A 14,460-nucleotide genomic window follows, 5' to 3' on the forward strand; every position below is an offset into this window, starting at 1 on the left:
GCGAGGTAAGTTTTTTTTATTTTATTTTTAATAAATGTTAATTATTATGCAACCCCCCACTCCTGTGTGCTGCCCCGCCCACCCCCAGGAATCCCTGCGAGCCTTCAACTGAGGGCTTGGAGGTTCTCTAAGAACCGAAGGTACCAAGAGCCAACAAAAATGTTTTTTCATTGAGTACCGAGGATAAACCAATTCTTATAGCAAAATAGGGAGAGTGAAAAATTAGTGGCAAGTCTACATCTCTGAATTTGTGGGTACCTGTAGTAGCATATGATTTGGGGAGTATTTTTCAAATGTCATCTTTCTTAGCCACTGGCTTACATTTGGAAGGCACACATACAGTGAAACCCAGTAGGTAATAGCAAAGGTTCTACTATTCTATGCTCCCACAAATCTCACGATAAAAATAGCTCACTCATGTGGATAGGCCTAGTGCCTGCAACAGGAAATGGCCCAAAACACAACATGGACACAGCACATTTTTCCACCAACAACTGGCCCTTTTTTCCAGTGTGAGTAGTTTGAGATTTTGGACTCTAGCTCAGCTGGCACCTGGGAAACCTAGCCAACCTGTACATTTTTTTAAACTAGGCACCTAGGGGTATTCAGGGTGGGATGGCAGGCATGGCTTTCACCTCATTTGTGTACTCAGAATCCCTTGCACACCTTACACTTTGACAAAAAAACACATTTTCCTCGCAATTCTGTGATGGAAAGTTCTGGAATCTTCAGGGAGCCACAAGCTTCCTCCAACCCGATATTCCCCTAGGTCTCCCAATAAAAATGTTATTTCATTTGTGTGGGTAGGCCAAGTGCCTGTGACAGGAAACGGCCCAAAACTCAACATGGACACAACACATTTTCCACAGAAAACCAAATCTTTTTTCCAAAGTAGATAACTCGAGATTTTGGACCCTAGCTCAGCCCACACCTAGGGAAATCTAGCCAACCTGTACATTTTTAAAAACAAAACATCTAAAAATATGCAGGGTGGGCTGACTTGCTCACCTTTCAATACGTTTTTTTACCTAGAATCCCTTGCAAACCTCAAGCATTGACTAAAAACACATTTTCTTCACAATTCTGTGATGAAAAGGTTTTGAATCTTTGGAGAGCCACAAACTTCCTTCCAACTCACATCCCCCCAGGTCTCCACATAAAATTGGTACCTCACTTGTGTGGCTAGTCCAAGTGCCTGCAACAGGAAATGGCCCAAAATGCAACAAAGAGTCAGCACATTTTTCCACAGAAAACAAAACCTTTTTTCCAAAGTGGGTTGCTCGAGATTTTGGACCCTAGCTCAGCCGGCACCTAGGGAAACCTAGCCAACCTGTACATTTGTAAAACAAGACACCTAGGGGTATGCAGGGTGGACTTGCAAGGTTTTCACCACATTTGTTGACCCATAATCCCTTGCAAACCTCAAACGTTGGCTAAAAAACACATTTTTCTGCCATTTCTCTGATTGAAAGTTCTGGAATCTGTGGGGAGACACAAACTTCCTTCTACCTGGCGTTTCCTCAGGTTGCCCAATAAAAATGGCACCTAACTTATGTGGCTAGGCCAAGTGCCTGCAACAGGAAATGGCCCAAAATGCAACATGGACACAGAGCATTTTTCCACCGAAAATTGAATCTTTTTAAAAGTGGTTAGCTTGGGATTTTGGACCTTTGCTAAGCCGGTAGCTAGGGAAACCTAGCTAGCATGCACATTTTGAAAACTAGACACCTAGGGGAATGCAGGGTGGGCTGACTTGTTTGGCTTTCACCTCGTTTATTTACCCAGATTCCTTGCAAACTTCAATCTTTGACTACAAAAACACATTTTCCTCAAATTTCTGTGATGGAAAGTTCTGGAGTCTGTGGGAAGCCACAAACTTCTTCCACCCGAAATTCTCCCAGGTGTCCCGATAAAAATGGTGTCACACTTGTGTGGGTAGGCCAAGTGCCCACAACATGGAAGGCCCCAAAACATATTTTGGCGATAATGATAACTGAGTTGGGTGTACTAATTAGATCTGGGGTGAGGAACCATTTAGGGAAACCTATCAAACCCAGATACTTCTGAAAATTAATCATAAAGGAAACATAAAGGAAAGTCCAGCGAAGTATCTCTGGTATGGACTCCCCAAAGTTGTTTTACCCAGAATACCCTGCAAAGTGAAATGTTGAATGAAAACGCAATTTTTCCTTGCATTTCTATGACGTAAACTACAGGAATATGCAGGGATCAAAAAACTTCTTACCCCTCAGCATCCCAAACTTGTCCTGATAAAAATGCTATCCTACTGGTGTGCCTGGGACTGGTGCCCATGAGAGGAATGGATCACACAAGGGTCAATGATAGTCCTTGCATGAGGGTTACTGTGGACCCTGGGGGGAGCCATTCCTGATGAGGGCATTAACCACAGGCACACAAGTGGGGTAGCGTTTTTATCAGGAAAAGCGGGGAAGCACTGGGTGGTAGAAATGTTGTGGATCCCTGCACATTCCTATACTTTGTGTGACAGAAATGCAAGGAAAAATTGTGTTTTTATTCAATGTTTCACCTTTGCAGGTTAATCTGGGTAAGAAATCTTTGAGGAATCTGCACAAGTCACACCCCGTGGATGCCCACAGGTGTCTAGTTTTCAGAAATGTCTGGGTTTGGTAGGTTTCCCTGTATGATCGCCAAGCCCAGTAACAAAAGTAGAGGTGCTCACCTTACAAAACCAGGTTGTTTTGTGATACATAATTTTGATTTTTCCACAATATGTTTTGGGCCCTTCCCTGCTGCTGCCACTTCACCCTCTCCCCCACACACACAAACACACACAAGTGAGGCACCATTTTACTCTGGCGACTTAGGGGAGCGATGGGTGGTAGGAAATTTATGGCTGCTTGCAGATTCCAGGACTTTTCTTCACGGAAATGCAAGGAAAATCTGTTTTTTAAGCAAAGTTTGTGCTTTTTACGGGATTGTGGGTGAAAAACAACTGGTGTGAGTAAGTATGTGAATATTAAAACCAAGCCTTCTGAACATGAGCCATAAAGCCTCTTCACGCCAACAACTGCTTTATGGTCCATTCACAAGCCATATACACAAAACACTTTTATACCGCCAGCCACGGGCCCAATCCAAGTGATCATTGCACTCACATCATCTTACCGCCACCAGACAAGGATCCTTCACATTCATATGCCACAGGACAGAATAAGTTTGACAAGAAGCTATCCAGGTCTCCCCAAGGCTTTTTTTTTTTTAAAACCCTCAGATGTTTTGCACCAGAGGATTTTTTAAAGCCGTCCCTGGTGACTGTCAGTGGTCGTGACCTGTACCAGGGAGGATGTGCGTGTGACAGCCATTGGCCGTCACACACACTAAAGGGGTTTGAGGCAGGGAGTCTCCTGTGCTATGAAACCGAAAGAGTGGCAGACAGCTAAACAAGAAACAAGTCTTCCTGCTATGGTGCCTGCTTGCCTGAAAGGAAATGTAAATATGTACAACTGGTTCATCTGCAAATGCAAAGGTAGCTTGGAAACTGGCATTGGGTTTGATTGATGGAATTACTTGAAGCTTCCTCATGACAGACATATTCTTTTTGAGGGGCATCTAAAAGGAGTTACCATCTGGGCTGCAAAGTGTGTGCTTTTAAAGGACATTTAAAAATGCACTAGGTACAGTCTTGGTATTACTAAAATCTATATTTTGTAAGCACTTTTCATCATAAACCTTTATGCACATTTTGTAGCAACCTACCTTATATTGTGTGTGTTAGACCTGTCAGCTCTTGGCGTGGTTTCCCTTGTCTTATGACTTATGACCTCCTTTTTTCAATACTGTGCTGAATTTAGTTTTTTGCTGGTTTTAAGTCTCTGGGCAGTTTACAACTATAGACCAGTGCTAAAGTGTAAGTGCTATCTTTCTAAATGGTATTGATGATTGGTTTATCCATGATTTGAATATTTGATTTACCAGTAAGTCTCTAGTATAGTGCACCAGGTGTGCTCAGGGCCTGTAAATCAAATGCTACTATTGGGCCTGCAGCACTGAGTGTGCCATCCACACGAGTAGCCCTGTAAATATGTTTCAGAACTGCCACTGCAGTATCTGTGTGTGCAGTTTTACAGTACCATTTCAACATGGCCAGTGTACCCACTTGTCAGGTCCAAACTTTCCCTTTTACTACATGCAAAACACCCCTGAGGTAGGCCCCAGGCAGCACCATGAGCAGGGAACGGTGTATTTAAAAGGTAAGACATGTACTGGTGTGTTCTACATGTGCTGCTAGTGAAATACTGCTAAATCTGTTATTCACTATTGCAAGGCTATCTCTCCTGTAGGATAACATGGGCATTGCCTTAAAATATATATTAAATGTAATTTCCCATTGGGAGCAGATAGAGATATGGATTTTAGGGCCTCTGAATTTATAATTAAAAAATAGATCTTTTGGTGAAGTTTTTTTTTTAAATTGTAAGTTTGAAAATGCCACTTTTAAAAAGTGGGCATTTTCTTGCTTAACCATTCTGTTTCTCTGCCTGTCTGTGAAATACACGTCTGGGTCAGGATGACAGTTGGGCTGTTTGTGAATTTACTCTAGACAGTCACACAAAGGGAGCTGAGGTGTGTCCTGCATATCCTGATGGGTGTTCCTGAGCTAGAGTGGTGTGAGGAGCTGACACTTTCACCTGAATAGAACTGTGCCTATCCTTACACAAAGCTTTCTCCAGCCCCCTGGAGTGAGTCTGGGGCCAGAGCAGGAACGGCAGGGTCTCGTGCACTACAAAGACTTTCTTTTGAAGTTTGCCTACTTTAAAGACAGAAATGGATATAAGTACTGGACCTCTGACCCCACAAAAATACAATACTTCTGGACTGAGGATATTCTGCCAGGAAGAAGAGCTGGATGCCATAGGATGGACTGCCTTTTGCTTGGTTGTGCTGGGCTGCTGCTTGCTGCTTCTGTCCTCGGACTGTAAAGACTGGATTTTGCTTTCTGCAGCCTGCTTTCCAAGGTTCTCCGAGGGCTTGAACGGAGCTTGTCTCCTATTAAGAAGTCTCAGGAACATCAAAGACTTCATCTGCCAGTGTCTAGGTTCTTATGCTGCGAGTCTTGACGTGCCAAGTGGTGCCACTTCCAATCCCTGGGCCCTTGGAATTGTGAACTGGGGACCTGAAGGAAAAAATCCACTCACCGCGTGCCGTGGCTGAAAAAAATTACGCAGTGCCTGTCCTGCTGCAGGGGAATCGACGCAGCACCTATCTTGTGGCTGCAGAATCGACAGAGCGCCTGTTTCTCCGCAGCTCCGTCAGCACAGCACGTCTGGATATTCAACGCATCATCCCCGGGGCATCAATTTCTCATCAACCCCACACCGCAGTAAGGAACGAGGCTGCATGTCCGGAAATCAATGTATCACCTTTCCTATAAGGAAAGAATCAATGCATCACCTCCCCTGCAAGCAATGAACCGACGCATTGCCTCTGCTGCGAGGAGAGAATCAACTCATCACCTCCCCTGTGCAGTAAGGAACCAACGCACTGCTTTGCTTTTCAGTGTCTCATCTCCCATGTGGTCCTTCAAAAAGTGATAGCTTTACTTGTGTATGTTGGATTTTTGTTGTTTTGGTCTTCTTTTACTTAGTTAAATATTGGCTTTTTTTCTAAACTGGTGTGAAGTACTTTTGTGTTTTCACTGTGCTACTTGTGTTTGTGTGTACAAATACTTTACACATTGCCTCTGAGATAAGCCTGACTACTCGTGCCAAGCTACTAAGGGGGTGAGAAGGGGCTATCCTAGCTGTGTGACTCCCTTACCCTGACTAGAGTGACGGTCCCTACTTGGACAGGGTGCAAACCACTGCCAACTAGAGACCTAATTTCAGTGTGTAAAGTAAGTTTTAAATAAGAACTTACATATTTACAGTGTTTTCTTCCACAGACTGAGATCTGGTAGCACTAAACATACACAATTCACTATTCTCCACTGCCCCAAACAGGATTCAATCTGGTGGCTCACTGGTTGGTACACACACAGATCTCTGTTTGGGTTTCATTATGTACAATAGTGCATTTTCCACCGATTAACTTAAGTTGTATTATATTTCATTTAAGCTGTGCATTTTTTAAAATATAATTAACCTGAAGGTTAAAGACTGAAAAAAGTTCCCGAACATTTTTGTTTTTTTAGCCATGCCTTTGACCCCGCCCCCAGGCTCACGCACCTTATTCTCATTGCTCATAGCATCACAGTTCCCATACTTTTTCCAATGCACTTCAACCATTAATTGTAAAAAGAAGTGAACTTGTATATCAACCTCCGTCAGATAGGACAAGATCTACCCCTTTTTGAGGAGCAGGACCTTAGGGGGAACCTTTCTACATCTGGTAACAGGGCATTACCAAAGGGCCTCAATGTAGCCCACTTGAAATTCTTTTTTGCATTTTACCCAGGCGATCAAAGGGGCAGACAGCCCTTTCCAATGTGTTTAGGTATGGAGCTAGCGAAGACCTTTGCTTTTACTATAATTATATGTATGATATACTTACAGGGCTTTCATCCAGCCCTCTTCATCTCTTCATGTTATTATATAATTTGCATTTTTATCATTTATTATATTGTTTGCATTTTTCATCAACTCACTACAGAGTACAGCATGGGGCAGCAGGTGTGCCCCCTTAGCTATTGACTAACTTCACTGTGAGTGACAGCATTCTTCCCTTTCACAAGGAGCATATCCATATAAAAAGTAAGTCATTTGAGTGCCCGGGAGTACAAGGGAAGTGTGCTTTTTGAGACCAAAAAGTTGTTATGCTTTTAGCCATTTTTGTTTTACATCCATGAGGGCCTGGCTGCTTCCCCAACAACAGAATGTGGGTAAAACCTAGACAAAAAAACATAAAGGGGAAAATAATAGCTTTCTAGGGGATACCAAAACCACGAGAGGAGCCTTAGTAAAGTGTTAAGTCATATTGAGCATTATTATATATATCAAATTGACCGAAACAAGTAAGTGGATGGGAGAAGGTGCTTTCTTTAGTGTTATCTGTTTAAGGGTTGTTGTTTGGGCTCACTGTGCTTCTTGTAACAGCTGTTTTCTCTGTGACCTTACATTCCACAATATCATGCATTATAAATCACAAAAAGCTGCATTTGATCCAATCATCCTCTTAAATAGCCAATGGGCATTGTTCTCACCACATTCGTCTCTGGAAAAGTAAAATGATTGGCTGGACCTAAGTTTACCAAGATCTGTATGTCTTTCTGAAAACAAAGATTCACTTCTCTTTTATCCCAAGTCTCCTCTGCATTGTTGTCTTTTATTACTCTGAACTCACCACTATGGAAGCTAAGGTTTTACAGGAACTTTCTTGGCATGTTTTAGGTCATGCTTAATTAGGTAAATAGTGTAGGGTATCTCTCGCATAACACTACAGCATAAATGGGAGAAACTGCTACCCAGTTCCCTGTGGTCTTGTTTACCCAAGACTCTATTTATCCTCACCTCTCCATCCTTCCTTATCCTGCTATTCTCTTTCGTTTTACCTGCATTAATAAATGTCAAGACAGTTTTTCTTTAATGTTTAATGTCTTGTGAGGGACCCAGCTGAAGAGAATGTAGGTGCATTACTGCTAAACAAGATTGAACTCATGGTGCTGCCTGCCTACGCGCTCTATTTAACTGGGTTAGGGGAAGCAATGGTATTTGACTGCATAGGGTCATGACCTTAGAAATTTGCAGCCTTCCACTACCTGGCACTTCTACCTGTGACTCCTGGGTTTCAAAGTCTGGATACTTGTACCTGCAAGAGGATATTAGGGACATGGGGCCAGATGTACAAAACAATTTTGTATTTGCAAGATGTCCCATTTGCAGAATCTCGGTGTTTGTGACAAAACTCATATTGAGATTCAATAACATGTTACCAATTCGCAATTTGAGTTTGCAACCAAATAGCAATTCTCTGTTTGGAATGGATGTGTTCAGGGCATCCCTTCCAAATACTGAAACAAACTAGTGTGTATAAATGTTTTTTTTACCACAATCCGGTCACAAAACATTAAACGCTAGATGTACAAACCATTTTTTGCAGTCGCAAACAGCCTCAATCACAGAATTAGGCTGTTTCCAACCACAAAATGTATTTTGGTATGTATTAATCCAAAACTGCGATTCAGTAACATGTTACTGATTTGCAATTTGTAAATACTGATTCGCTATGTGGAAGGGGTGTGTTTCTAGGGTGTCCTATCAAAATACTGAATGAGAATGGGATGCAATTGAAATACGGTCACAAACCATTTGCACTTTATCACCAACTCCGATTTGATGGTAATTCATTGAGAAATGGAAAGTGGGCATCTTGGCACCCCTACCCTTTTGAGAATGTTTTTAAACAATTTTTAAGAACAGGCAATGGTCCCACGGACAACTGCCTACTCTTAAAAAAAAAAAATTAAGCTTTTCATTATTTATACGTAAACACAACCTATTTTCTTTAAGAGAAACAGGCTGCATTTAAAAAAAAAAAAATGATTGCTTTATTTAAAAGCAATCACAGATATGGTGGTCTGCTGACCACAGCAGACCACCACCCTTGTGATGGCAGCGATCCGAGTGGGTCACCAATTGTGTAGTTGTGTAATTAATATTCATGAGGTAAGTCTATTTGCGACCTACTACAAAATGCTAATGGGCCTGAGATTACTTTTGTACATTGGTAATAGCGATTATCAAATAGCAATTCACTAAAAAACGCTAGTTGGTAATTGCTATTACTAATGTTCGTACATCTAGCCCTAAAGGTTTACAGGCTGCTGAAAGGTAGTAGCAAGAAATTCACAAGTAAGAAGGGGTCCCAAAGTAATTCCTTTCCCTTAGTGAATGTTTAAAAAAATATTTTGTAAGAGTAGGCAGAGGTCCTACTGGACAACTGCTTACCCTTAAAAAATGTTAGTCACAAGTTTCTTTTTTTTAAAAACACACCCCATTTTCCTCTAGGGAAAACAGGTTGCAGTTTAAAAAAGTTCTTTATTTAAATGCAGTCACAGACATGGTGGTCTACTGACCTCAGCAGGACACCATCCCTGTGATGGTTGTGATTCCAAGTACGTTGGAATTTGCAACATACATGATTAATATTCATGATGTGAGTCAAGATGCAACCCACTATAAATCTGTATTTTTGTAAACTGACCTATTAGTACATCGGTTGGTTTGCAAAATGGCACATTAGTTGCAAAAATACTAGTCGCAACTTAAGACCGTAATTTGCTACCACTGCCTTGTACGTCTGACTCCTAGTTCCTTTTGGCTTCAAGCCTTGATCATTGAGTAGTGAAATATGTCACAGCTGCACTGATGAATTGGCTGTCTGCCCACTAGAGTGGCTACTTCCTCCCACATTCTGCAGAGGTTTGTGCTGGCTGACCAGAATCCCATAGTTTGCTGAGTAGCTCAAACTATGTTAACTGGAGCAGAACTTGAGTGGATGTCTACTGTATACTAAGAAGTGCTAAAGTTCTGCTTAACGTAGGGGAGGTTGACTGCCATTCAGAGGCCAGGTAGTCTTCACTAAGTTCAAACCAGCATTAACTAGCACACCTTGCTCAAAGGAGGCGAGAAGGTGGTGTTGCTCCAACATTCCCATATCATTGGTAGCAATACCCACACTTCTGCTAGCTCATTATTACCACTGAAACCAGTAAGCTTGCCCTGTTTTCTATGGAGCTCTGTCGTAGTTACTGAACCTTTCCCATGCAATTGGAGCTGGCCCATTGGTGTCTTCCTAATAATACACTGGAATCTTCCATGATTGCTATGATGCATGCAAGGCATATTACTAGGTCTCTGTTCAGCATTCCTATTGCCACAGTGACTGATGCTCGTGAGGTCACTGAGGTCCACGAAGGTGGACGATTGATGGAGAGCAGATGATGGAGTTTCTGTGCGTGACTAGTGTTGTCAATAAAACCTTCACTTTAATTTTTGTGGTTCATCTTGTCATAACTTCAGTTGGTGATGAGTACCTGATTCGCTTTGATGCTAGCTGCTAAGGAGCAGAACCTTCGATGTTGTGACCACTGATTTTTTAAATAAGTCTGAGGAGGCATCTTACCAACAATTTCTATTGTCATTTCTTGACTCTCTTTGGGATTCGTTGACTGGTATTTAGAACTGGCATCCATCAATTTTAACTTTTCTGCCCTTTGGTGGAGCAATCACTCACTTCTCATTGCATGCGTTGTCACATGAGCGTTCTGCTTTCAATTAAATTGTGAGGCGCACAAGAAGAAAACCAGTGCTGTGTGATAGTGCGACTGCCAATAGAATGCTGGTTTTGTCAGTGCTGTTATAGATCTTCTCCTGGCCTGGATGTTTTGCTCTATTGCCTCAGTCCCTGTTATGGTCCCTCTCAGCAGTTTCCCATCAGCTTTGGATATTGGAGACACTTGACACATAGGCCCTCATTACAACCCTGGTGGTCGGTGTTAAAGCGGAGTTAATATCGCCAACAGGTAAGCGGTAAAAGAAAATGGGATCACGACCATGGCGGAAACCGCCAACACACACAGCCACTTTAACACTCCGACCGCCACGGCGGTAGCAACAAACACCGTGGCAGTCACCGCCAACAGACAGGCGGAAAACAATGTACCGCCCACACTATTACAACCTGCCAATCCGCCAGCTTTTCCGGGGCAGTACCAACGCCATCAAAAGCACGGCGCAAACAGACTTTGGAAGGGAAACCACTCACCTTCCGACAATCAACGAAGAACCAGGACGCCATGGAGCATGAGCTGCAGGTCCTGCCAATTCTGGTCTAGCTCCTCATACACAAGGAATATCAAAGGAGGTGGTGGTGATGACCACGGTGAGTACTGCACCTAGCATATGGGGGGGAGAGAGTGACACACACATGCAACATGCAAAAAACGCACCCCCACCCCCACCTTACCCACAACACCATACACACAAACACATGCCTCAACATTACATTTACACCCCGTTACCCCTTGGAAGAACACAAGGACAAAAGGAATTCAGTTAAATCAGTGATATATTAGAAATAGGCTGATATACTTGATGAATAGAAAAACAGTATATACAAATATTTACAATATCTACAGAAGGCCGTACACTGTCCTTTGCAAATGTCCGTGGCCCATTGGGCCAAAAATCATAGGCCAAGCCCACACTTGACTCCTGCCTCAATACAGAGAGAACACTGCAGGGGCATCAGGTCAAAAAAACACAGGCACCGCAGGGGGACGGGAAAGAGGGGGCCACTGCCCCTCATGGGGGCTCCATGCCCACAGCGATGTCCTGGGGAGTGCAAAGCCACAGTCTCTCTAGTGGGTGGGTTGCCCACTGCATGCTCCGGGGGAGTGCAAAGCCACAGTCTCTCTAGTGGGTGGGTTGCCCACTGCTTGCTCCTGGGGAGTGCAAAGCCACAGTCTCTCAAGTGGGTGGGTTGCCCACTGCTTGATCCTGGGGAGTGCAAAGCCACAGTCTCTCTAGTGGGTGGGTTGCCCACTGCTTGCTCCTGGCGATTGCAAAGCCACAGTCTCTCAAGTGGGTGGTTTGCCCCCTGCTTGTTCCTGGGGAGTGCAAGGCCACAGTGTCTCAAGTGGGTGGTTTGCCCACTGCTTGGTCCTCTCCACACCCGACGCGGAACAAAGGCCGTGAACATAACATGGCAATCCTTCCACTGGTCTACCAGGATCTGTAAATCCCTCTTCATCACTTTCAAGAGGTTTAGCCCTGTGGTTACCACTAGATCATTCTCCCCCAGATGAATGCAGAGTAAATCCGGACAATGGCCCCTCCCCATTGTGCTCTGTAAGCGAGGCAAAAGCTCGTTCCACTTCATCCCCCCTTTCCCGAACCACGAAACCCAATAAACCGCTGGGTCAAAACCCAAGTTATCCCCTAGAGCAGTCCGAAAACACAACGAACACTTCCCCACTTCCTATACTCCCTAAAATTCACACCCTCGCACATATCGCCTAAAGCAATCGGATTTCCACCTCCCCAGAGCCATTAGTTCCTCTCTACTCCAGCCCTTGTTCCCAGCTTCCGTAGCCACCCCTATACTTGTTCTGGAGGGGGCTTTGTACCCAGTGTTCTTCATCCTGCCAAGGAGGAGGTGAGTAGATGCATGTCTCCACTGGTTCTGGAGGGGGCTTTGTGCCCAGTGTGCTTCATCCTGCCAAGGAGGAGGTGAGTAGATGCATATCTCCACTGGTTCTGGAGGGGGCTTGGTGCCCAGTGTTGCTGCACTTGGGGTGTGGCAGTTCACATTCCCTCCCCTGGGTGTCTGAGGCACGAGATTTGCATGGAACAGGTAGCATGATACTCCATGGAGGGAGGGCCAAACTCCATCCTGCGGCGAGTTGTTGTGGCAGCGACGGTGCAGGTGGCGGTGCTTGCGGCGGGGATGCTGGCGGTGCTGTCTGTGGTGCAGGTGCTGGTAGTGGTGGAGGGAGGCACCAGCCTACCTCCTGCAGCCTCGGACACCTGCCCACTGGGGATGCTGCTGCTGACAGTTGTTGTGACAGCGGCGGGCCGGTAGCTGTGCAGGTGGTGGTGATTGCGGCGGTGCTTGTGGTGGTGCTTGCCGCGGTACAGGTGGGGGGCTGTCGGTTCTGGGCAACAGGCCCTCACCTGGAGCCTCCGAGGCCTGAAGTGCAGATGCTGCTGGGACCTTAGCACTTGCAGATGCAGTTTTGGAGGAGGCCTTGATGGGTGGGTCATGTTCCTGGCCGTGCTGCATGCTGGCCCCTTCTTCACCTTGGCAGGTGGCGGAATGGGTTGGTCTTTTGCAGCGGTAGGTGGCACACTGCCTGGCCTGACGAGTGCCCCCTTTGTGCCTCTGGGAGTTACAGGTACCACAGCGGACGCAGACTTGGTGGTTGAGGTGCTGGCCTGGGATCTGGACGACATGGCCCGAGGGAAGGATGGGGGGGAGGGGGAGGGAAGAGATCAACGTTAGCCAGGAAAAGTTTCTTAGACACACTGGGACAGGAAGATGGAGAGGGTTTGGGAGTGGAGGAAGAGGGAGTGGTTGTAGGAGGTGTCTGCTGAGTTTGGGTGAAGGTGCATTGTAGGAGGCTGGACTGGCTTGTAGTGAGTACCAAGGGGTACTTGCACCTTGCACCAGGCCCAGTTATCCCTTATTAGTGTATAGGGTGTCTAGCAGCTTAGGCTGATAGATAATGGTAGCTTAGCAGAGCAGCTTAGGCTGAACTAGGAGACGTGTGAAGCTACTACAGTACCACTTAGGGGTCATTCTGACCCCGGCGGTCTAAGACCGCCAGGGTCGGCGGGAGTACCGCCGACAGGCCGGCGGTGCCCCGCAGGGCATTCTGACCGCGGCGGTTCAGCCGCGGCCAGAAAGGGTAAACCGGCGGTCTCCCGCCGGTTTACCGCTGCCCTTAGAATCCCCCATGGCGGCGCAGCTTGCTGCGCCGCCATGGGGGATTCTGACACCCCCTACCGCCATCCTGTTCCTGGCGGTTCGCCCGCCAGGAACAGGATGGCGGAAGGGGGTGCCGCGGGGCCCCTGGGGGCCCCTGCCGTGCCCATGCCAATGGCATGGGCACGGCAGGGGCCCCCGTAAGAGGGCCCCACAAAGTATTTCAGTGTCTGCCTAGCAGACACTGAAATACGCGACGGGTGCAACTGCACCCATCGCACCTTCCCACGGCTCAATTCGGAGCCGGCATCCTAGTGGGAAGGTTGATTTGCCCTGGGCTGGCGGGCGGCCTTTTGGCGGCCGCCCGCCAGCCCAGGGCAAATGTCAGAATCACCGCAGCGGTCTTTCAACCGCGGTGCGGTGTTCTGACGGCGGTACCTTGGCGGACGGCCTCCAAGGTTAGAATTAGGGCCTTAGTGTCATATGCACAATATCATAAGAAAACACAATACACAGTTATACTAAAAATAAAGGTACTTTATTTTTATGACAATATGCCAAAGTATCTTAGAGTGTACCCTCAGTGAGAGGATAGGAAATATACACAAGATATATATACACAATAGCAAAAATATGCAGTATAGTCTTAGAAAACAGTGCAAACAATGTATAGTTACAATAGGATGCAATGGGGAAACATAGGGATAGGGGCAACACAAACCATATACTCCAAAAGTGGAATGCGAACCACGAATGGACCCCAAACCTATGTGACCTTGTAGAGGGTCGCTGGGACTATTAGAAAATAGTGAGAGTTAGAAAAATAACCCTCCCCAAGACCCTGAAAAGTGAGTGCAAAGTGCACTAAAGTTCCTCTAAGGACAAAGAAGTCGTGTTAGAGGAATAATGCAGGAAAGACACAAACCAACAATGCAACAACTGTGTATTTCCAATCTAGGGTACCTGTGGAACAAGGGGACCAAGTCCAAAAGTCACAAGCAAGTCGGAGATGGGCAGATGCCCAGGAAATGCCAGCTGCGGGTGCAAAGAAGCTTC

The sequence above is a fragment of the Pleurodeles waltl genome, chromosome 10 (genome assembly GCF_031143425.1).
Source record: "Pleurodeles waltl isolate 20211129_DDA chromosome 10, aPleWal1.hap1.20221129, whole genome shotgun sequence".
In the NCBI taxonomy this organism is placed as follows: Eukaryota; Metazoa; Chordata; class Amphibia; order Caudata; family Salamandridae; genus Pleurodeles; species Pleurodeles waltl.